This window comes from Erinaceus europaeus, chromosome 7 (assembly GCF_950295315.1).
Source record: "Erinaceus europaeus chromosome 7, mEriEur2.1, whole genome shotgun sequence".
NCBI lineage: Eukaryota > Metazoa > Chordata > Mammalia > Eulipotyphla > Erinaceidae > Erinaceus > Erinaceus europaeus.
In genome coordinates, this window is record NC_080168.1 from 117,594,778 (window position 1) to 117,616,864 (window position 22,087).

At 43.0% G+C, this 22,087-nt stretch overlaps 1 protein-coding gene across 1 annotated transcript in view; it reads right to left on the reverse strand.

The window, feature by feature from the left end:
• Positions 1 to 3,368, reverse strand: part of PCED1B (PC-esterase domain containing 1B) — a 38,907-nt gene extending 35,539 nt beyond the window's left edge. The window contains exon 1 of the mRNA XM_060195496.1: positions 3,140 to 3,368. The gene's annotated coding sequence lies outside the window, so the exon portion shown is untranslated. The remainder of the gene's footprint in view (positions 1 to 3,139) is intronic.
• Between the last annotated feature and the right edge of the window lie 18,719 nt (positions 3,369 to 22,087).

A 22,087-nucleotide genomic window follows, 5' to 3' on the forward strand; every position in this document is an offset into this window, starting at 1 on the left:
GGAGATGGGAGTCGGGCTGTAGCGCAGCGGGTTAAACGCAGGTGGCGCAAAGCACAAGGATCAGCATAAAGATCCCAGTTCGAACCCTGGCTCCCCACCTGCAGGTGAGTCACTTCACAGGCGGTGAAGCAGGTCTGCAGGTGTCTATCTTTCTCTCCTCTCTGTCTTCCCCTCCTCTCTCCATTTCTCTCTGTCCTATCCAACAACGACGACAACAACAATAATAACTACAACAATAAAACAACAAGGGCAACAAAAGGGAATAAATAAATTAAATAAATATTTTTTAAAAAAAGAAAAAAAAAGAAATCTGGAGATAAGCCTACATATACATGGACAACTACTTTATGACCAAGGAGCCAAGACCATACAATGGAGCAAGGAAAACGCCTCTTGACTGAATGGTGTCAGGAAACCCAGACACCTGCATCTAAATGGACGAAGTGGGACTACTGCCTTATACAGTGCACATACACACAAAATTCAAAAGGGACGTGGCGCAAAGTGCAAGAACCGGCAGAAAGATCCCGGTTCGAGCCCCCGGCTCCCCACCTGCAGGGGAGTCGCTTCACAGGCGGTGAAGCAGGTCTGCAGGTGTCTGTCTTTCTCTCCTCCTCTCTGTCTTCCCCTCCTCTCTCCATTTCTCTCTGTCCTATCCAACAACAACGACATCAATAACAACAACAACAATCACTACAACAATAAAATAACAAGGGCAAGAAAAGGAAATAAATAAATATTTTTTTAAAAAATCAAATGGGTTCAAGACACAGAGGCAAGACACTAAGCCATAAAACACATAGAAGGAAACATAGGAATTAAGCTATTTGACATCAACCTAGTAAATGTCTTTGTGGATTAGATTTCAGTAATGGCACAGGAAATGAAAGCAAAATTAAAGCAAAATGCAACCAAGCAAAACCCCTCCTCCCCTAAAGAAAAGAAAAGAAGGAAAGAAAGAAAGAAGGAAAGAAAGAAAGAAAGAAAGAAAGAAAAACCTAAAAAGTTTCTATACAGTGAAAGAAACCACTGTTAAAATTAAAAGGCACGTTATTGAATGGGAGGAGTTAGGAATCATATCACCGTGTGTCAGACAAGCAGGTAGCAGAAAAATACGCAGGCAGCTAGGAGACGGTGCACATTTACCGAACAGGACTTCGTGGGTTCGAGCCTCCCGTCAGCATATGGAGGAGCCATAACCATGCACCAGGAAAGTTTCATGGTAGGTGGAGCAGTGATGTGGTATTTATCCTGTTTATTTTTGGGGGGGGTGGGGGAGGGGTGAGGGGAGAGTAGAGACAGAGACATTGAGACAGAGGGAGAGAGCGAGAAAGAGACCCCCGCTTCACCACTTGTGAAGCTTTCCCCCCTGCAGGTGGGGGCCAGGGGCTTGAACCTGGGTCCTTGCGCTCTGTCAGATACGGGCTTAACCAGATGCACCACCACCTGACCTCCCTCTCTTTATTGAAACAAACAAGCAGGGAGTCGGGCTGTAGCGCAGCGGGTTAAGCGCAGGTGGCGCAAAGCACAAGGACCGGCATAAGGATCCCGGTTCGAACCCCGGCTCCCCACCTGCAGGGGAGTCGCTTCACAGGCGGTGAAGCAGGTCTGCAGGTGTCTATCTTTCTCTCCCCCTCTCTGTCTTCCCCTCCTCTCTCCATTTCTCTCTGTCCTATCCAACAACGACGACAACAACAATAATAACTACAACAATAAAACAACAAGGGCAACAAAAGGGAATAAATAAATAAAATAAAATATTAAAAAAAAAAAACAAACAAACAAGCAAATGAAGCCTGCTGGGAATGACAGATTCAAGCATGCAAAGCCCTGGAGGTAGACACAAAATAAAAATATGTAGACAACTCATATAACTTAACAACAAAATAGCTGAAAAACAAAGGAGCTAACTAGATACTTCACCAATAAACAGTAAACAGACATGTGAAAAGATCTTTTTTCCACTAGGGAAATGTACATTTATAGCCATAGTAGGATTATCACTTTGTACCTACCTGTTGGAATGGCTATCATCAAGGAAAGAAGAAATAAAAGTGAAAAAAACCGCAAATTCATTCTCTGTTGGGGGATCTATAGAATGGTTCAGCCACTGTGGGTAACTTTATGAAGATTTCTTGAAAATTAAAGAGAACTCTCACCTGACCCAGTGATTTTTCACTCCTGTCTAGTTTGGTTATTTAGTTAAAAGAGTTAAGACAACACTAACTCACAGAGATATAGGTTATGTTCATTACAGCATTAATCGGGACAGACAAGCTATGGAAACAACCTATGTCCTCCTCTATGGATGAATAGAAAAGTTGTGCTTCTTGTAACAGGGGGGAAAAGAAGTGGTGAGATGATTCCGTTGTTGGGGAGATGTTATAGGGTGTATTATTATTGTTATTATTAGCCTCCAGGATTATTGCTGGGGCTTGGTGCCGGCTCTATGAACCCACCGCTCCCAGCAGCCTTCCTTTCCTCCCTCCCTCCCTCCCTCCCTCCCTTCTTCTCTTTCTCTTTTTCCCTTATTTTATTCAATAGGACAAAGAGAAATCGAGAGGAGAAGGAAGAGAGAGAGAAAGATACCTGCAGACCTGCTTCACTGCTTGTGAAGAGTCCTTGCTGCAGGTGGGGAGCGGGGGCTGGAACCCTGCATCCTTACACATATTACTACATACTTTTAAAGGGGTGCACCATAGCCTGCCACCCCCCTCCCCTTGAGTGTATTAGTTACACAAACCTAGATGATGGTATGGTTAACTCCCTGTGTAGACACCATGGTATAGCTGCTAGCTTACTGTCAGTACCTCCTTTGAAACGTCAGTTATCAATACATATTGATCTAATTATGAATATACAGTAAGTACTATGCACCTCCAACAGAGGACTTAATTGTGCCTTGGTGACAAGTATTAAACTTGGGGGGGGTAACTAAATTAAATAAGTCATTTATTTACAGTTTGAGAGAGGAACAAACACCTTATGATATCATTCATGTGTAGAAGAGAAAGCATCAGGGGCAAATAAGCAAACCGAAAACAAAAGCCTCCCATCCTGACAACAAAGTAGTGGTTACCAGAGAGGAAGGGGATGTGGGGTAAAGAAGTCACCAGACTGGGGGCCATGGAAACGATACCTTGGGTGGAGGAGGGCTTGGTGCAGTCCTTACAGATGGCAAGTGTGAAATTGTACCCTTGGACCACGGACTTCCCTGTAAACCAGTGTCACTTGAATCCAAAAGGGAAGGTGCCGGTATTGATTCCTAACACGAAGCTGCTTTGTCTCAGGAAGTAGTAATGGATCCTTAAGATTTCAGATACATATTTTTCCCCATAAAAAGGAGTTTTTGAGATTTTTTCTGAAAACAAAACAAAAAGAAAATGGCAGAAACTAGCACTGTGAACGACAACTTCTGGTCAGATTCTTTTTCAGTTGTGTATCTGCTTGGTAAACACAGGAACGGGCCTGAATTGTGTTGTTTTATAAGTCACTTGTTTAGCCTGATTGCACATCTTAAAGACCTAGAAGAACAACAAAGGAATCCTAAAGCAACCAGAAGGACAGAAATCACTAAAGTTAGGGCAGAAATAAATAACATTGAGAATAGGAAAACCATACAAAAGATCAATGAAAGTAAATGTTGGTTCTTCGAAAGAGTAACCAAAATCGACAAGCCTTTAGCCAGACTCACAAAACAAAAAAGGGAGAAGACCCAAATAAATCGGATAGTAAATGAAAGAGGAGATATCACAACAGACACTGCAGAAATTCAACATATCATGCGAGGCTTCTATGAACAACTATATGCCACCAAGCTAGAGAACCTGGAAGAAATGAATGATTTCCTAGATACCTACCAACTTCCAAAACTAAGTCAAGAGGAAGTGGACAACATGAACAGGCCCATCACAGCTAATGAAATTGAAACAGTTATCAAAAATCTTCCTAAAAATAAAAGTCCTGGACCAGATGGTTTTACAAATGAATTCTACAAAACTTTCAAAGAAGAACTAATACCTCTACTTTTAAAAGTCTTCCAGAAGATTGAAGACACTGGAATACTCCCTTCCAGCTTCTATGAAGCCAACATCACCCTGATTCCAAAAGTAGACAGGGACACAACCAAAAAAGAAAACTACAGACCAATATCTCTGATGAACATAGATGCGAAAATATTGAACAAAATTCTAGCCAACCAGATACAGCAGTATATCAAAAAGATTGTCCATCATGACCAAGTGGGGTTTATCCCAGGCATGCAAGGTTGGTTGAATATATGTAAATCAATCAATGTGATTCACCACATCAACAAAAGCAAGACCAAAAACCACATGGTCATATCAATAGATGCAGAGAAAGCCTTTGACAAAATACAACATCCCTTTATGATCAAAACACTACAAAAAATGGGAATAGATGGAAAATTCCTGAAGTGAATTTAGTGAAGATAGTGGAGTCTATACATAGCAAACCTACAGCTAACATCATACTCAATGGTGAAAAACTGGAAGCATTTCCCTTCAGATCAGGTACCAGACAGGGCTGCCCACTATCACCATTACTATTCAACATAGTGTTGGAAGTTCTTGCCATAGCAATCAGGCAGGAGCAAGGAATTAGAGGCATACAGATTGGAAGAGAAGAAGTCAAACTCTCCTTATTTGCAGATGACATGATAGTATACATGGAAAAACCTAAGGAATCCAGCAAGAAGCTTTTGGAAATCATCAGGCAATACAGTAAGGTGTCAGGCTACAAAATTAACATTCAAAAGTCAGTGGCATTCCTCTATGCAAACACTAAGTTAGAAGAAATTGAAATCCAGAAATCAGTTCCTTTTTCTATAGCAACAAAAACAATAAAATATCTAGGAGTAAACCTAACCAAAGAAGTGAAAGACTTGTATACTGAAAATTATGAGTCACTACTCAAAGAAATTGAAAAAGACACAAAGAAGTGGAAAGATATTCCATGTTCATGGGTTGGAAGAATTAACATCATCAAAATGAATATATTACCCAGAGCCATCTACAAATTTAATGCTATCCCCATCAAGATCCCAAGCACATTTTTTAGGAGAATAGAAAAAATGCTACAAATGTTTATCTGGAACCAGAAAAAACCTAGAATTGCCAAAACAATCTTGTGAAAAAAGAACAGAACCGGAGGCATCACACTCCCAGATCTCAAACTGTATTATAGGGCCATTGTCATCAAAACTGCTTGGTACTGGAACATGAACAGACACACTGGCCAGTGGAATAGAATTGAGAGCCCAGAAATGAGGCCCCACACGTATGGACATCTAATCTTTGACAAAGGGGCCCAGACTATTACATGGGGAAAGCAGAGTCTCTTCAACAAATGGTGTTGGAAACAATGGGTTGAAACATGCAGAAGAATGAAACTGAATCACTGTATTTCACCAAATACAAAAGTAAATTCCAAGTGGATCAAGGACTTGGATGTTAGACCACAAACTGTCAAATACTTAGAGGAAAATATTGGCAGGACTCTTTTCCGCATAAATTTTAAAGACATTTTCAATGAAACAAATCCAATTACAAGGAAGATTAAGGCAAGTATAAACCTATGGGGCTACATCAAATTAAAAAGCTTCTGCAAAGCAAAAGAAACCACTACCCAAACCAAGAGACCCCTCACAGAATGGGAGAAGATCTTTACATGCCATACATCAGATAAGAGTTTAATAACCAACATATATAAAGAGCTTGCCAGACTCAACAACAAGACAACAAATAACCCCATCCAAAAATGGGGGGAGAACTTGGACAAAATATTCACCACAGAAGAGATCCAAAAGGCCGAGAAACACATGAAAAAATGCTCCAAGTCTCTGATTGTCAGAGAAATGCAAATCAAGACAACAATGAGATATCACTTCACTCCTGTGAGAATGTCATACATCAGAAAAGGGAACAGCAGCAAATGCTGGAGAGGGTGTGGGGTCAAAGGAACCCTCCTGCACTGCTGGTGGGAATGTCAGTTGGTCCAGCCTCTGTGGAGAACAGTCTGGAGAACTCTCAGAAGGCTAGAAATGGACCTACCCTATGACCCTGCAATTCCTCTCCTGGGGATATATCCTAAGGAACCCAACACATCCATCCAAAAAGATCTGTGTACACATATGTTCTTGGCAGCACAATTTGTAATAGCCAAAACCTGGAAGCAACCCAGGTGTCCAACAACAGATGAGTGGCTGAGCAAGTTGTGGTATATATACACAATGGAATACTACTCAGCTGTAAAAAATGGTGACTTCACCATTTTCAGCTGATCTTGGATGGACCTTGAAAAAATCATGTTGAGTGAAATAAGTCAGAAACTGAAGGATGAATATAGGATGATCTCACTCTCAGGCCGAAGTTGAAAAACAAGATTAGAAAAGAAAACACAAGTCGAACCTGAAATGGAATTGGAGTATTGCACCAAAGTAAAAGACTCTGGGGTGGGTGGGTTGGTGGGGAGAATACAGGTCCATGAAAAATGATGAATGACATAGTGGGGGTTGTACTGTTAAATGGGAAACTGGGGAATGTTATGCATGTACAAACTATTGAATTTACTGTTGAATGTAAAGCATTAATTCCCCAATAAAGAAATAAATTATTTAAAAAAAATAAGTCACTTATTTATCATTTGTCATCATGGGAATGGTACCTGAATCATTTTTTGCTGTTGTTTTTGCCTCTAGGGTTATCACTGGGGCTCGGTGCCTGCACAACAAATTCACCGCTTCTAGAGGCCATTTTTCCCATTTTTGTTGCCCTTATTGTTGTTATTGTTGTTGTTGGATAGGACACAGAGAAATCAAGAAAGGAGGGGAAGACAGAGAGAGGGAGAGAAAGACACCTGCAGACCAGCTTTACCGCTTGCACACTGATCCCCCTACCCCCGCAAGTGGGGAGCTGGGGGCTTAAACCAGGGTCCTTGCTCCAGTCCTTGCACTTTGCCCTATGTGTGGTGCCTGAAGAGTTGAACACATTCCTTTCTAAATTATCACTTTAAAAACTAATGTTACTGATTATTTACTTTAATTTAATCCCTTAACATAATTTATTCTTGACTCTTTGAAATACCTTTAAATGAATGTGGAGAACTAGCAATTACTTTTATTTCTCTGAATGTAGTGTCTACCTATTGAATTAGCCCATAAGTTTAGACCTTTGAATCACATGTCAATATTTTATTTTCTTGGCATCATGGTAGCATCTGGAACAAGTTGTTGACTAATCATGAACCTAAAGGCTGGTTTAGTGCAGATGATGAGTTGGGAAGGTTTCTGTTTTGTAGACAGACTTCCCTGGATAGACAACCCCCTCAATATGTCCTGGAGTTTCCCAGAACCCCACCCTACTAGGGAAAGAGAGAGGCAGGCTGGGAGTATGGATCGACCTGTCAACACCCATGTTCAGCAGGGAAGCAATTACAGAAGCCAGACCTTCCACCTTCTGCACCCCATAATAACCATGGGTCCATACTCCCAGAGGGTTAAAGAATAGGAAAGCTATCAGGGGAGAGGATGGGATATGGAGTTCTAGAGGTGAGAATTGTGTGGAGTTGTAACCCTCTTATCCTGTGGTTTTGTCAATGTTTCCTTTTTATAAATAAAATTAAAAAAAAGAAAAACACTAATAAAATAAAATATTCAAAAAATCTATTTTCTTAGTTAAGATTTATTTTTGTCAAATAATTTTTATTGAAGAAATGTTGATTTGCAGGGCTATTGCTGTCATGGTAGTTAGTTACGATTTCTAAGTGTTGTATAACTGCAAACCCAGTCACCTTACACATCAGGATCAGAACATAGTATTCTGTTTACTTTCTGTGTTGCATTTATTTGTGGTGCTTCAGGAGAGCTAGTTTATAAGGTAGTTTTAAAAGACAGGATAAATAGAGGCAGCAATAAAAAAAAGTCTTTGTTACTGTGTGTATTCAATATCCAATAGAAAGTAAGTTCTAAACCAATGATCTTATTCCCCAAGCCTGTTCCCTACTTATTAGTGAAGTCAATATTTATCTAGTTGTTCCTTGACAGAACTTCAAGATCATCTAGTTCTTCCTCAGTTTTGTCCTCTAGGACTAGAGAAGGTTCTACCTTCCAGCCATTTTCTGATCAGTCAAGTTCTCTCTCTTCACTACATAGCAGGGCGGGGAACACTTCTCCTGCCAAGGGCCATCTGGATACTTATAACATCATGTCAAGGGAGGACTTGGCCTTGGGTCTGAGATGAAGCCAGTTCCCTCCTGGGAGAAGTTAATCTGCTCACAGATGTGGCTTTGAAATCACAATGCTTCCGTGATCAGGTGTGCAAAATGAAAACTTTGATTTCAAAGAAGTGAGGTAGAAGGTGTGCGGAAATAGAACTAAGGTGCAACGTGACTCATATAGTACTTATGGGGGGAGGGCCATGAGAAAGCCCCCCCCCCCTCCTCTATTATACAATTCTACTTGGAACCAACTTCTTGGTCCGCTGAAACTGAGAAAAATGGTTACTTCTTTCTCTCTTTCTTTCCCTTCCTTCCTTCCTTCCTTCCTTCCTTCCTTCCTTCCTTCCTTCCTTCCTTCCTTCCTCTCTTTCCTCCAGAGTTATTCCTGGGGCTTGGTGCCTGCACTACAAAGCCATTGCTCAGTGGCCATTTTTTCCATTTTATTGGGTAGGACAGAGAGAAATTGAGAGGGGAGGTGAAGACAGAGGGAGAAAAAGATAAGATACCTGTTGACCTGAGTCACCGCTTGTGAAGTGACCCCCCCCACACACACACACACACACACACTGCAGGTGGAGAACACAGGCTTGAACTGGTATCCTTGGGTGGGTCCTTGTGCTTCTTACTACGTGGGCTTCACCGGGTGCGCCACTGCCCAGTCCCAGGTGGTTACCTTTTTAAAAAATATTTATTTATTTATTCCCTTTTGTTGCCTATTTTGTTTTATTGTTGTAGTTATTATTGTTGTTGTTGGATAGGACAGAGAGAAATGGAGAGAGGAGGGGAGACAAAGAGGGGGAGAGAAAGACAGACACCTGCAGACCTACTTCACTGCTTGTGAAGCAACTCCCCTGCAGGTAGGGAGCCGCGGGCTCGAACCAGGTTCCTTCCTCTGGTGGTTGAGCTTCGTGCCATGCTACCTCCCAACTCCCCCTGGTGGTTACCTTTTTAAAGCTCCTCCCACAGTGTACAATGCTTCCCCTTGTGCTCTTGAAAACCCTTCCTGCCACTTCCTCAGTGGAATTTTAAAACTCTTCTGCACTTGTTGGGGAAATAGGTGACAGAAACAAAACAAAAGGGTCATAGTCTCAGACTCTCCCAGCTAACTGGGGTTCCCAGGTCTCCTATCCCTCACAGCTCTAGCTAACAATCACTTGCAGGCCATTCAAAGGGATCAGTTAGCAAATTAGTACAGGTGGGGGTAGATAGCATAATAATTACACAAAGAAACTCTCGTGCCTGAGGTTCTCAAGTCCCAGGTTCAATCCCCCAGACTACAGTAAGCCAGAGTTGAACAGTGCTCTGGTAGAAAGAAAGAAAGAGAGAGAGAGAGAAAGGGAGAAAGAAAAGAAGGATGAAAAAGAAAGAGAAAGTTAGTACATAATGTTCCTATGAAAGAAGATGCAACTGTCTTGGGAGACCCACCAACCCCCCCCCAGCCCTGCCCAGTTCCCTAGTTCCCTCACTCTGTTAAAAGACCAAGTGATTTTGCAGGCTTTCTACAGCCTGAGGTCATTCTTCACCCGAGCCCTATATCCTTTATCTTAGTTCAAATCAGAAATCCTGTTGTGGTTTCCTAATTTCTTTTCCTATTTTTTATGTTCTATTCCTCCATTCTACCTTTGCTCTCATCATTTCATTTCCCTTCTCTTCCCTTCCTTCCTTCCCTCCTCCCATCCTGGTGAAGCAGATCTGCAGGTATCAGTCTTTCTTTTCTTTCCTATTCTTTTAAAAGTATTTACCAGACATCACTCTGGTACATATGCTGCCGGGAATTGAGCTCAGGACCTCATGCTTCTAAGTCCAATGTTTTTTTTTTTTAAAAAAAGATTTTATTTATTATTTAATGAGAAAGATAGGAGAAGAGAGAGAAAGAACTCAGGGCCTCATGCTTGAGAGTCTAATGCTTTATCCACTGCGCCACCTCCCAGACCACAGTGTTGATCTTCTCTACCTCTCTCTCTCTCTCCCTCTCTCTCTCTCTCTGCCTCTACTTCCCTCTCCCCTCTCAATATCTCTCATTCCTATCAAATAAAACGGGAAAATGTTTGCCAGGAGAAGTGGGTTTGTAGTGGTAGCACTGAGCCCTAGTGAAAACCCTGGAGGCAAACCAAACCAACCCAAAACAAAAAGACCAAATTGAATCTACTAAACCCTGTCAAAGTGTTTCTGGACATACCAAGCCTTCTGCCATTTCTTAATCAGGAATATTAAACCAGTTATGTGGCATCATCTCAGAAACAGGACGATCTCAAAATCACAAGCCATATGGAATTCATTAGACCTCAATTATAATAGTGAACGCTTAGCAAGTATGCTATCCCTTTAAGCCACTCAGTGCAATAGGCAGAGTTGTCTCCACAAGAAATATGAAATAAGGGGAGTCGGGCGGTAGCGCAGTAAGGATCCCAGTTCGAGCCCCCGGCTCCCCACCTGCAGGGGAGTCGCTTCACAGGCAGTGAAGCAGGTCTGCAGGTGTCTGTCTCTCCCCCTCTCTGTCTTCCCCTCCTCTCTCCATTTCTCTTTGTCCTATCCAACAACATCATCAATAACAACAAAAATAATAACTACCACAATAAAACAAGGGCAACAAAAGGGAATAAACAAATATTTTAAAAAAGATAATGCCAAATAATAAAAAAATATTTAAAAAAAATATGAAATAGGACTCTAGTCAGGTTGCACCCCAAGCCAGCCACCCAGGAAGTAGCCCGGCTCCTATCAGCGTGTCCTGCTGTCTGCCCACCCTCCAACACGAGGCACCTTGCCACTTCCTGGGTGGCACCACTTCCTTATCTACACTATAGGCACACAGAGCACGATGATGCTGGTGGAAATTTAAATACTGTGGCCAAGCCAAGGACACCGTTTTGCTTTATTTCTTGTGAGGGAACAGGGATTGGTGCTGAGCCGACAGCACCAGGCTTATCCTGTCTCTTATCACTGCTTTGATTTCAGGCATCTGCCCAGTGGTAGCAGGTGCAAAATCTCTGGTGGAGTTACAGAACTGGGACCCCAAGAAAATGTCTCTTGCTTCATGGATTTGAAATTGCATTTGGATTGCTCACGCTGCTCACTCACACACAAAGACATGCAGAGAAGTATTTTGAAAGTTGTGTTAGGCCCTGGTTTGAAGGAGAAACTGTCTTTTGTAGAGCTTGATTAAGCAGAGTTTCAGGAGGAAATGTGCCACGCCCCACTCAAATCCAGAACGATGGGTCTGACAGGGTCAGCACCCAGGAAAACTTTCTTCAAGGAAGAAGAATTCTCGGAGTGGGTCTTGGCATCCTGAGCAGATCTAAATTGGAAACTCTGATTATTGTTTTCATTATGTACATGGTAATGATGCTGTGTAATCGGGGATGAACAGCCCCTGTTCCCAGATTAGATACAGATGAACAGGAAATGAGGTGGACAAAGTTATGGGTCATCAAATACATAAAGTTTTAGGAAAAATTCTTAATAATACTTACTCACCTCCTCTTATGAAACATGTTAAAACTCTAAGTAAAATACTCTCTGCTAAGCCTATTACTCAGAAATACATCACCCCATGAAGTATGACATTACTGTGAAAACCGCAAGGGCATCTAATCAAGAAATGAGCTTTACTTTCTGTTTCAGATATTGTTTATGTAAGGCTGAAAGATATATAAGTTCTCACTGGCTGAATAAAAATTGAGTTCAGATTCACCCTCCAACAGAGTGTGGTGTATTCTGTTCTCCCCTGCGCCGACTCCTGACCCACCTAGGTGGTCGCCTTCGGAGTTCCCTGATCCTTCCTGATGCTCTTCCGCTGTAGCGGTCCATCGCAGAAATGGATTGGAAATCTGCAAATCCTGCCAGTCTTAATTTGTTAAAGAAGACTAGAGAAGGAGACTCAGGAGATAGCATGATGGTTATGCAAAAAGATTTTATGCCTGAGGCTCCAAAGTCCCAGGATCAATTTCCAGCACCCCCCATCCCAAAAAGTAAGAATAAGAAATAATACAAATGAATGAACTAGATAAAATAAAAACTTATAAGTAAAGTGGGGAGGGTGGGAGTCAATTGCTAGCAGTGGGTTAAGCGCACATGGCACGAAGCATAAGGGCCGGCGTAAGGATCCTGGTTCGAGCCTCCGGCTCCCCACCTGCAGGGGAGTCGCTTCACAGGCAGTGAAGCAGGTCTGCAGGTGTCTGTCTTTGTCTCCCCCTCTCTGTCTTCCCCTTCTCTCTCAATTTCTCTCTGCCTTATCCAACAACAATGACAGCAATAACAACAAGAATCACAGCAACAATTTAAAAAAAAGAAAGAAAAGAAAAAAGTAGAGAGGGAGAACATTTGTCTCTTCTTATTATTAGCAATTGAACCTGGAACCTCAGAATCTCAGGCATGAGCCTTCTGCATAACCAGCTAGGTCTCTGCTATCTCCCCCACCCAGGAGGATGGAATTTACTCTTATTTTAAATGGAAACAGCACCCAAATATAATATTTTGGCATTTCATTTCTCCCAGTGGGTGGGTGTCCCTTAAGAGTATGAATGATGGGGAGACAGTAATGTTTATACTGAAGACTTTCATACCTGAAGTCTGGAGGTCCCAGGTTGTACCCCACCCCCAGCACAAGCCAGAGCTGAGCAGTGCTCTAGTTGTGAATAAATCAAGACTAGGTGGTGTGTATCATCACTGATGACCAGGAGCCTTGACAAGCTTCTTACAAACTCCTTACCTAGTGGCTGTGTTTGCTAATGTGAAATGCAGACTTACGTGTTCAAGCAAGAAAACTTTTCTTCTGGCCACGTCCAGTCATCCTAGAGTCCAGAGGAGGAAGGTAGAGAGGTCAGTGGGCGTGCCACAAAGAGGGGAAGAGGCAGTTGGGAGCTCCTGTTGGCCATTTGCCTCCTCTGGGCCATCCTCGCCCAATCAGGAGAGAGACTATGGTTCCACCAACAGATTGGGTGGGGGCAGTAGCCTCAGCCAACTGGAGAGATGACCTGTGACCTCAGCCTGCTCAGGAGGGGGTAGCTCGGGGCTTCCTCTTTCGGGGAGCTAATTCTGGCTCGCCTGACTCTCTATCTGTGCTACCAGATGTGCCCAGCTGCTAGCTCTCCTCTTCATCTCAACCAATTGAACATGCTTAGGTAAACCAACACTGATATCCTAATTATTTATTTTATATTCTGGAACAAACAACTTAAGCTCGTTTAGCCCATTGCCTCATGAAGACTAAGGTTCGTCGCCCTCCCCCTTTGGTGCCTTGGTCACAGGGTGCCAGCTTGGCCTTAAGAAGATCTTTCCTTGAAGGCGCTAACTTAGAGATGGCTAGGGGAAGCATGGTCTATTATCTCCTAGTGAGATTTTGGTAATATCTATTTGCTAACATCCCGTTCAAAAAAGCTCAGTTCCAACCAGAGTAGTCAGATGTTTTGTTGGCTGCGGCTCTGATTCTGGATGTGTCTGTCAAAATCCTTTACAAAACATTTAGGCTCTTGTTGACTTCTGCAGGGCGAGGACGCCAACTGGATAAGTCATCTGGTCACTTGGGGTGGGGGGAGGGGAGAGTCAGGGGTGGGGTTGCAGGTGCAGAGTGGGAGGTCCCTTCAACTTTCTTTCTTTCTTTCTTTCTTTCTTTCTTTCTTTCTTTCTTTCTTTCTTTCTTTCTTTCTTTCTTTTTTGCCTCCAGGGTTATTGCTGGGGCTTGCTGCTGCCTGCACTAGGAATCCACTGCTCTTGGAGGCCATCTTTTCCTCTTTTGTTGCCTTTTTTTTTTTTAATCGTTGTTATTATTATTGTTGTTGTTGCTGTCACTGTTGGATAGGACAGAGAGAAATCGAGGGAGGAGGGGAAGACAGAAAGGGAGAGAAAGATAGACACCTGCAGACCTGCTTCACTGATTGTGAAGCGACCCCCCCCCCCCCCGCAGGTGGGGAGCCAGGGCATAGAACCGGCGTCCTTATACCTTTTCCAATATATGAGATCCTTAACAAAACAAACAAAACCCCCACTCACCTGGAGGAGGTGCAGTGAATCTAGCACTGGACTCCAGACATGAGGTCCTGAGTTTGATCCCTAGCATCATATGTGCCAGAGTGATGTTCTGGCTCTCTCTCTCATTAATGGATAAATCTTTTAAAAGGGCCAAGGATTAAAAAATAAAATGGAGGCCGGGAGGTGGCGCCCCGAGTTAAGCGCACATAGTATGAAGCTGCGAGATCCTGCACAAAAGTCTAGGTTCGAGCTCCCAGCCCCCACCGGTGTGTGTGGGGGGTCACTTCACAATCGGTGAAGCAGGTCTGCGGTGTCTCTTTCTCTCCCTCTTTATCTTCCCCTCCCCTCTCCATTTCTCTGTGTCCTATTAAATCAAATGGAAAAAAAATGCCCACCAGGAGCAGTGGATTCAGAGTACTGGCACCAAGACCCAATAATAACATTAGAGGCAAAAAAAAAAAAAAAAGAAAGAAAGAAAAGAAAAGAAAAAAGAGAGGATCATTATGATAAGAGCACAGAAAATTAACCTTTGCCTTGTCTCTAGTAAACTGAAAGCATCACTAAAGAGAGAAATAGAGTTGATGCCGATTTGATGCCAACTACTGATAGCATTTATTATGTTTATTTCCCATCTCTGTTGACTCCCACCATCTTTGCGACCTTCTCCCTGCCCCCCACCCCTATTTACTTACACTTTATTTATATCTGGTCCCCCTTGGGGACAGGCCCCCCTTTCATTCTTTTTCTTATAAAACAGTTGACTGGGCTGAGGAGGCACCACCATAAACCAGAGCTGCGTAGTACTCTGGTCTCTCTGTAGCTCTCATTAATATGAAATAAACAAAACATTAAAGAATAAACTGGCGCCAAAATCAGTTGACAGCTACAGCATAATCTACACATAACTTCAATTACAATGACGTTTAAATGATTAGGGAGGGTGGCCTAAGAGGCAGCGTACGCAGTGTGAGAATTCTGAAATGACAAGCATCACGTCCCTGAGTTTGATCCCCTGCAGTGCACTGCCAGAATGATGCTTTGGATCTCTCTCTCTCTCTCTCTCTCTCTCTCTCTCTCTCTCTCAATAAACACATTTTAAGTGATATGGGTAGTAGCTGGCCTAGGTTCTTTTAGGCTAAGAATATATGGCATTCCTTACAAGACGGAAGAAACTGTAGCTGCTCTTCGGCAGACATCAACTTGCTTGTAGACAAGGCAAGAGGAGAAGCAGTGATAGCTACTCACTTTTACATGTCTGACCTGCCTCTCCTGGTCTAGAGGTCTTTAGGAGGATTAAGGAAGCAAGGCTGAAAGCCAGCACAGGAGTGTGTCCGGCACAGAATACTCATTCCAAGAACACCCGGAGGCTGGAGAAGTAGACCAGGAGCCATAAACGCCAATGGTGGTAGGGATTAGCTCTGAGATGTAAGTGTGAAGAACACGGGCTATTCTGTCATTTTGCTTAGTAAATAGATCTCTGCTTCCTTTAAAAACTGCACAGCCCTATCTCCTTCTGTTGTACCTTATTGTTTAACTGTCTTTATTATTCTCACCATTATTTTTCTTGTCAAGTGAACTCAAACTGTATCCTGATATCAACAAGGGACTTGACAATACTTGTCTTTGTAGTCTTATAAATAAGATGGAGATGTTTAATAACTTTTGAGGAGTTTCTGCTTTTTAAAAATTTTTATTTATTTATTTTCCCTTTTGTTGCCCTTGTCTTTTTTGTTGTTGTTGTTATAGTTATTATTGTTGTTGTTATTGATGTCATCATTGTTAGATAGGACAGAGAGAAATGGAGAGAGGAAGGGAAGACAGAGAGGGGGAGAGAAAGACAGACACCTGCAGACCTGCTTCACTGCCTATGAAGTGACTCCCCTGCAGGTGGGGAGCCGGGGGCTTGAACCAGAATCCTTCTGCCGGTCCTTGCGCTTTGCGCCACGTACACTTAGCCCGCTGTGCTACCGCCCGACTCCCTGCCGCTGCTTTTTTAAAAAAATATTTTTACTTATTTATTAAAAGACACAGATATAGAAGAATTGAGAGGGAAGGAGGAGATAAGTGGAGGGAAAGAGACAGAGAGACACCCGCATCACTCATGAAGCTTTCCTCCTGCAGGTGGGGACCAGGGGCTTGAACCCAGGCCCTTGTGCACTGTAATGTGTGTACTTAGCCAGTTGTTGTTTCTCAATGAATTTAGAAAGACAGAGCAGGGTGAGTGGGTAGATGGAGAAAAGGAATAACGGTTGCAGCCACACAATGCAATTGGAAAGACACTCTTTCATTGCCCTCACCACGAGACATAGCTCTCACTGTGAGAAATATTCCTCCAGATTGAATCCAAATGACCTACGGAGGTTTCTTTTCCTTCCAGCCAAGTACACACACACCTTCATTACGCTAGCTAAATACGTAAAGCTAATAAGTACTTCACAATAGTCAAAAACGAAGACAATAACTCTAAGTAGAATAACAAGACAGAATAAATAGCCTGTGTTAATTTTAAACAGAACAATTGCATTTACTGCCTTATTTTGCCACATTGCACCTTTCTTTCCCTGCCTTATTCAGACCTTGACCCTGTGTTGCTGTTTCCCCATGTAAGGAGTGCTTGCTTGTTCTCTGAGTAGTGGACAAAACTTCTACCCGTGAGACCTTTCTTCTTGGCAGGTCATCAGAGAATAGTAACTAGACTACTTTGTTCCACCATTCCCAGAAAGGCTGGTGACCTTAATATTCAGAGAAGCTTCAGAGTTACAAGAGTTGAAGCAGTCTGCCAAAAATGATGGACTTCTTTTGCTCTGACAAAGTTTCTCTTATATTTGCAACAAGAGACATTTTTGAGTCTAAACTAACCCTGAACTCGTAAGGAGATCTGCACCCGTGAAGCAGCAGCCAGTGGGGAGCCGTCTGCTGGGGCAGTAGGGGAGGAAGCCATCTGCAGAACCCCAGATGAACGCAGCACAGCCAAGTGTCCCCACAAGTGGCAGCACTTGGCAAAAGCACAACAAGAGAATGTGTTCATGCAGAGTCAAGGTGTGTAGGAAGGAAGCAGGCATGCCGCTTAGTGAGGGCAAGGATCCCAGCCAGGGAGAGAGAATGAACGATGAGCTGCACTAGAGGTAACTTGGGAAAACAAGTACAGTCACCAAAACTGGAGCCCCAGCGCCAGCCCCTCTGGACTAAACTGGTGAAATGCACTCAGCAAAGGAGATTAGGATCTTGGAGACTCTGGTTGCCTCCTATGATTTACAGGACTGGAGCAGCGTGCTGACCCTCACAGGGAGATTTATGCCACAGGGTGAAAGTACAAGTCTAACTTCCCAGAAACCATGATTTAAACTAGTCAGGGCAGAGGGTTTGTCAGTACATCTTTGTCCCTTAGGGAGGTTCTGAGAGATGCATGACGTTTATAAAAAGTCATTCATGATCTTCAATCATTTTGCCTTGGAAATCAGCCCAAATTCCAAATGTTCTACCTAAACTTCAGTAGTCATTCAGGTGAATAAAGGCAGTAATCTGAATTACAGTGATGATCAAAGGGGATGATGGTGGTGGTGGTGGTGGTGGGGTGATGGACTAAACAATGGCTAGAAAGTAGTGGGGGAGAGGACAGAATTTGGGAAGAGGAAGTAGTGTACAGAATGGCTCTCTGGCATAATTAAGATAGTAAGAGTTGTGACCCAGAAGGTGGTACACTGGCTAGAAATCTCAGGATTGGTTTGCACAACAGAGTGGTCAGTAATGACTGCACACAGTAGGGTCAGTCTGATGTCCGAGTTCAAAACCAGTCTCCAGCTTTTACTTCCTGTGTGAACTTGAGCCAGTTACTTAGGCTCTCTGAGCCTTTATCTGTGTCTATCCTTACTTTATCTTGTCAAAGTAAAGATACTTCTATATTGTTACACTCTGACCGTTCACAAGCACTAGGTATGTACTGATTGCTGAGTTCTGAACGCAAAGTGCTTTTTATTCTGTTCAGGAATAAAACCATGGAGGGGCTGGGGTGGGACTGCTAGAATGTCAAAGTGTGTGACCTGTTAGAGGAGACCAGAATCCCATACTCTTTGCAGATGTGGGGACAAGAGAAAGGACAGTTGAGCTAGGTTTGAAAGATTCTGGTTTCATCCAAACGTGCTTCCCCTGTGAGCTCGGACAAGTGAATCTCAGCAAGCTTCATTTCCTCACATGGGAATAATGATAATACCCGTCTCAAGAAGTGATTGTGAGGCTTACATGCAGTACTGCTTGAAAAATACTCAGCTCAGTGCCTGCTAGACAGTAGGCTCATCACAGATGCTGGCTACCGTTAATGTTATTAGGATGGAGAATTCTTGGAGTCAGAGAGCCCCAATGAACTCAGTGACATATCAAGGTCACAGCTAGTAAGGGGCAGAGTCTAGACTAGCATCCTGGCCAACAATTTCAATGTTTCTCTATTTGGAGAAAGGCTCCAAAGAGTGTTGAATTCTTTTGTGTAATTCAGACACTGGAAACTTTTCTGAAAGGAAAGTTTTAAATGAGATCGTTTAACATTTGAGTGTGCTTATATATAAGAGGATTAGACACTTTGCCAGTTAATCAGGATATAAATCAACTTTTGCTTACTGGGCAGTTTTTTTTTTTTTTAAAGTTCCAGCCTACACATTCAGTCCTCTAAACACTTTGTTCTCCGAAGCATATTTAATTGACTTTCACATCAAAGGGAAATGAAAGCAAAAAGATTGGACACAACTTGTAATCAATGCACATTTACTGTCTATTGTGGTTGAAAAGCCCTTTGCTAGCACTGTAGAAAAGAGGAAAAGATAGAAGTATAGTCTTCATTTTCGGCATAGTTAACCATCTTGTTTATGGAAACCAGATCTCCATGCAAAAAGAAGCCAATAATTCTAGAACAGTGTCTAGATATTCTGCAGAGGTGGGGGGAAGGCTGAGAGAATTGGTGGTGTGTGCCAGGTAGGAGTTATTGACCAGAGCTGTGCTAGAGGCTTTCTATAGTAACGGAGAAAATGAGTGAGCTCTAGAAAAAGGCCAGAACGTGAACTGGCCAGGAGAATGGCAGGCAGGAGTTTACTTAGAATCACCTGGTATTAAAAAGCAAAACAAACTTGCCCCCAGGTGATTCTATTTATTTATTTTTTGCCACCAGGATCATAAATGGAGCCTGGTGCCAGCACTACAAATCCACTGCTCCTGGTGGGCGTTTCCCCCACTCCCTTTCTCTTTCTCTCTCTCTTTCTTTCTCTCATTGGAGAGGACAGAGGGTTAGGGGAGAGGTAGAGAGGGGAAGAGAGAGAGACAGACACCTACAAACCTGCTTTACCACTCATGAAGCGTCCTCCCTGCAGGTGGGGAGTTGGGGCTCAAACCCAGGTTGCTGTTCATGGTGATGCATGTGCTTACCTGAGTGTCCACTGCCCGGCCCCACTCTCAGGTGATTCTAATTAAGGTGTGACTAGGCCAAGACTATCTACTTTAGGGATGTACTCGGCAATAGAGGAGGAGAATCAAAAGCAACCAAGCTGAGACAAAGAAAAGTGGCAGGGGCTACAGTGGCCGTAGTCTTGAGATTTGAAGATGCATTGCATCTTTCTCTGGTGTTGATAAAAATAAAATATTTTTTTAAAATTAAAAAAAAAGTATCTGCTTTAGGGCACAGACAAGATCTCTTAAGTCTGTGTGGAGAGTTGCAGGTCTGTAATAAATACTTAAAAAAAAAAAGATTTATTTATTCATCCATGAGAGAGGTAGGAGAGAGAGAGAGAGAGAGAACCAGACATCACTCTGGTACATGTGCTGCAGGGGATTGAACTCGGGACCTCATGATTGAGAATCCAGTGCTTTATCCATTGCACCATTTCCTAGACCATGTAGTGAATACTTTCGTCTTCCCCATTCTATGAAAACAAGGCTCCCTCCATCTTGCCTGAGAGTAAAGTGGATGCGTGGGCCATGACTGCACATACCGTCTAGGCAAGGTCTAGGTGGAATTTGGAAGAGGCCATCAGAGATGGAGTGTGATTATTGGGGTGTGGTGGTATGGACTTTGGAAGAAACCTGTGGATTTTTTATTTTTGCCACAGAAGTTATTGCTGGGACTTAGTGTCTGTATGAAGAATGTATTCTCCTGAAAGTCTCTCTCTTTCTTTTTCTTGTATTTGATAGGACAGAGAAATTGAGAGAGGAGAGTGAGGTAGGAGAGAGAAAGATAGACACCTACAGCACTGCTTCACTGCTCATGAAAATTCCCCCCTTGCATCCGCTGATCACAACCTAACCAACGCAACGATTGCCACCTCAACATGTTTCACCTCAGACTGTGTCCAGAGACTTCACGAGTGGAATGACAACCCTTCAGCTTCATTACTTGGGTGAGACCTTTCCTTTTATAGTACACTCTAATTTCATCTCAGGTGGTTCACTTTCTAACAAAGTCCCAAAACCTAGATATACACCAGTTTCTGTGAGAGAGAGCTTATGTTCACACGTATCCATAAACTACTGCAAAATATATACCTGAAAGCAGAAGTACACTAGAATTTGCAGTGAGTACCCCCCTAACACTTCCTCTCCATTATTCCAAGCTTTGGGTCCATGATTGCTCAACAATTTGTTTGGCTTCGTATGTTAACTCTCTTTGCAATCACCAGGTTCTAGATGCCACCAGGATGCTGGCCAGACTTCCCTGGATTGAAGACCCCACCAATGTGTCCTGGAGCTCAGCTTCCCCAGAGACCCACCCTACTAGGGAAAGAGAGAGGCAGACTGGGAGTATGGACCGACCAGTCAACGCCCATGTTCAGGGGGGAAGCAATTACAGAAGCCAGACCTTCTACCTTCTGCAACCCTCAATGACCCTGGGTCCATGCTCCCAGAGGGATAGAGAATGGGAAAGCTATCAGGGGAGGGGATGGGATATGGAGATTGGGTGGTGGGAATTGTGTGGAGTTGTACCCCTCCTACCTTATGGTTTTGTTAATTAATCCTTTCTTAAATAAAAAAAAAAAAAAAAGAAAATTCCCCCCTACAGCTGGGGACTAGAGCCTTGAACCCTGATCCTTGCATGCGTGTGCTCATGTGTGCTCAGCTAGGTGCACCACCACCTGGCCCCCAAACCTGTGAGTTTTAAGCAAACGTTTTGTGCCTCTGAGGTTGTATTTAATCCAATGAATGGACTTGTGGTGATGTCAGAAGATAAAGGGAAAAAGACAGTCTTAAAAGTTACCCATAGGCTTCAAGGTCATGTGGTTCTCTTGGTGAAAGTTTGCTGAAATTTAATCTCAGCTTCTCCATCTCCCTATGGCAAACTTCTTGTAGCTACCTTGCATCTTTGTTGTGAAGACAAAATGGGTAATGGTTATGCAATGAGACTCTCTTGCCTGAGACTCTGAGGTCCCCGGTTCAATCCCCAGCACCACCATAAGCCAGAGCTGAGCAGTGCTCCGGTGTCTGTTTGTAATAAAATTAAAAAAAAAAGTAAAAATAAATAAATAAAAAGAGGCAAAAATAAAGGAGAAATTGTAGGGAAAGCAGGAGAAGAATGAAAGGGAGGAAAAAAGGAGAGAGCTTGAATGATAATTAGATTTTCTCCTCTCTTTCTTCCTTCCTTTCTTTCTTTCTCTCTCTCTCTTTCTTTCTTTCTAATCAGAGCACTTCTCAGTTCTGGTTTATGATGGTGAAGGGACTGAATCTAGACCATCACATGTGAATTGGTTGTTACTGGCAGTAGAAAGTCATGAAAATGCTCTAAGTGCTGGTTAGGATATTACTGAAAATTACAGCAACTACCTTGCAACCAAGGTCAGCATCCATTAAGGTCAGCCTTTCGAGAAGCATGTTTCCACCATGAGCTCCAGGATTGCTATAAAAATCGCAG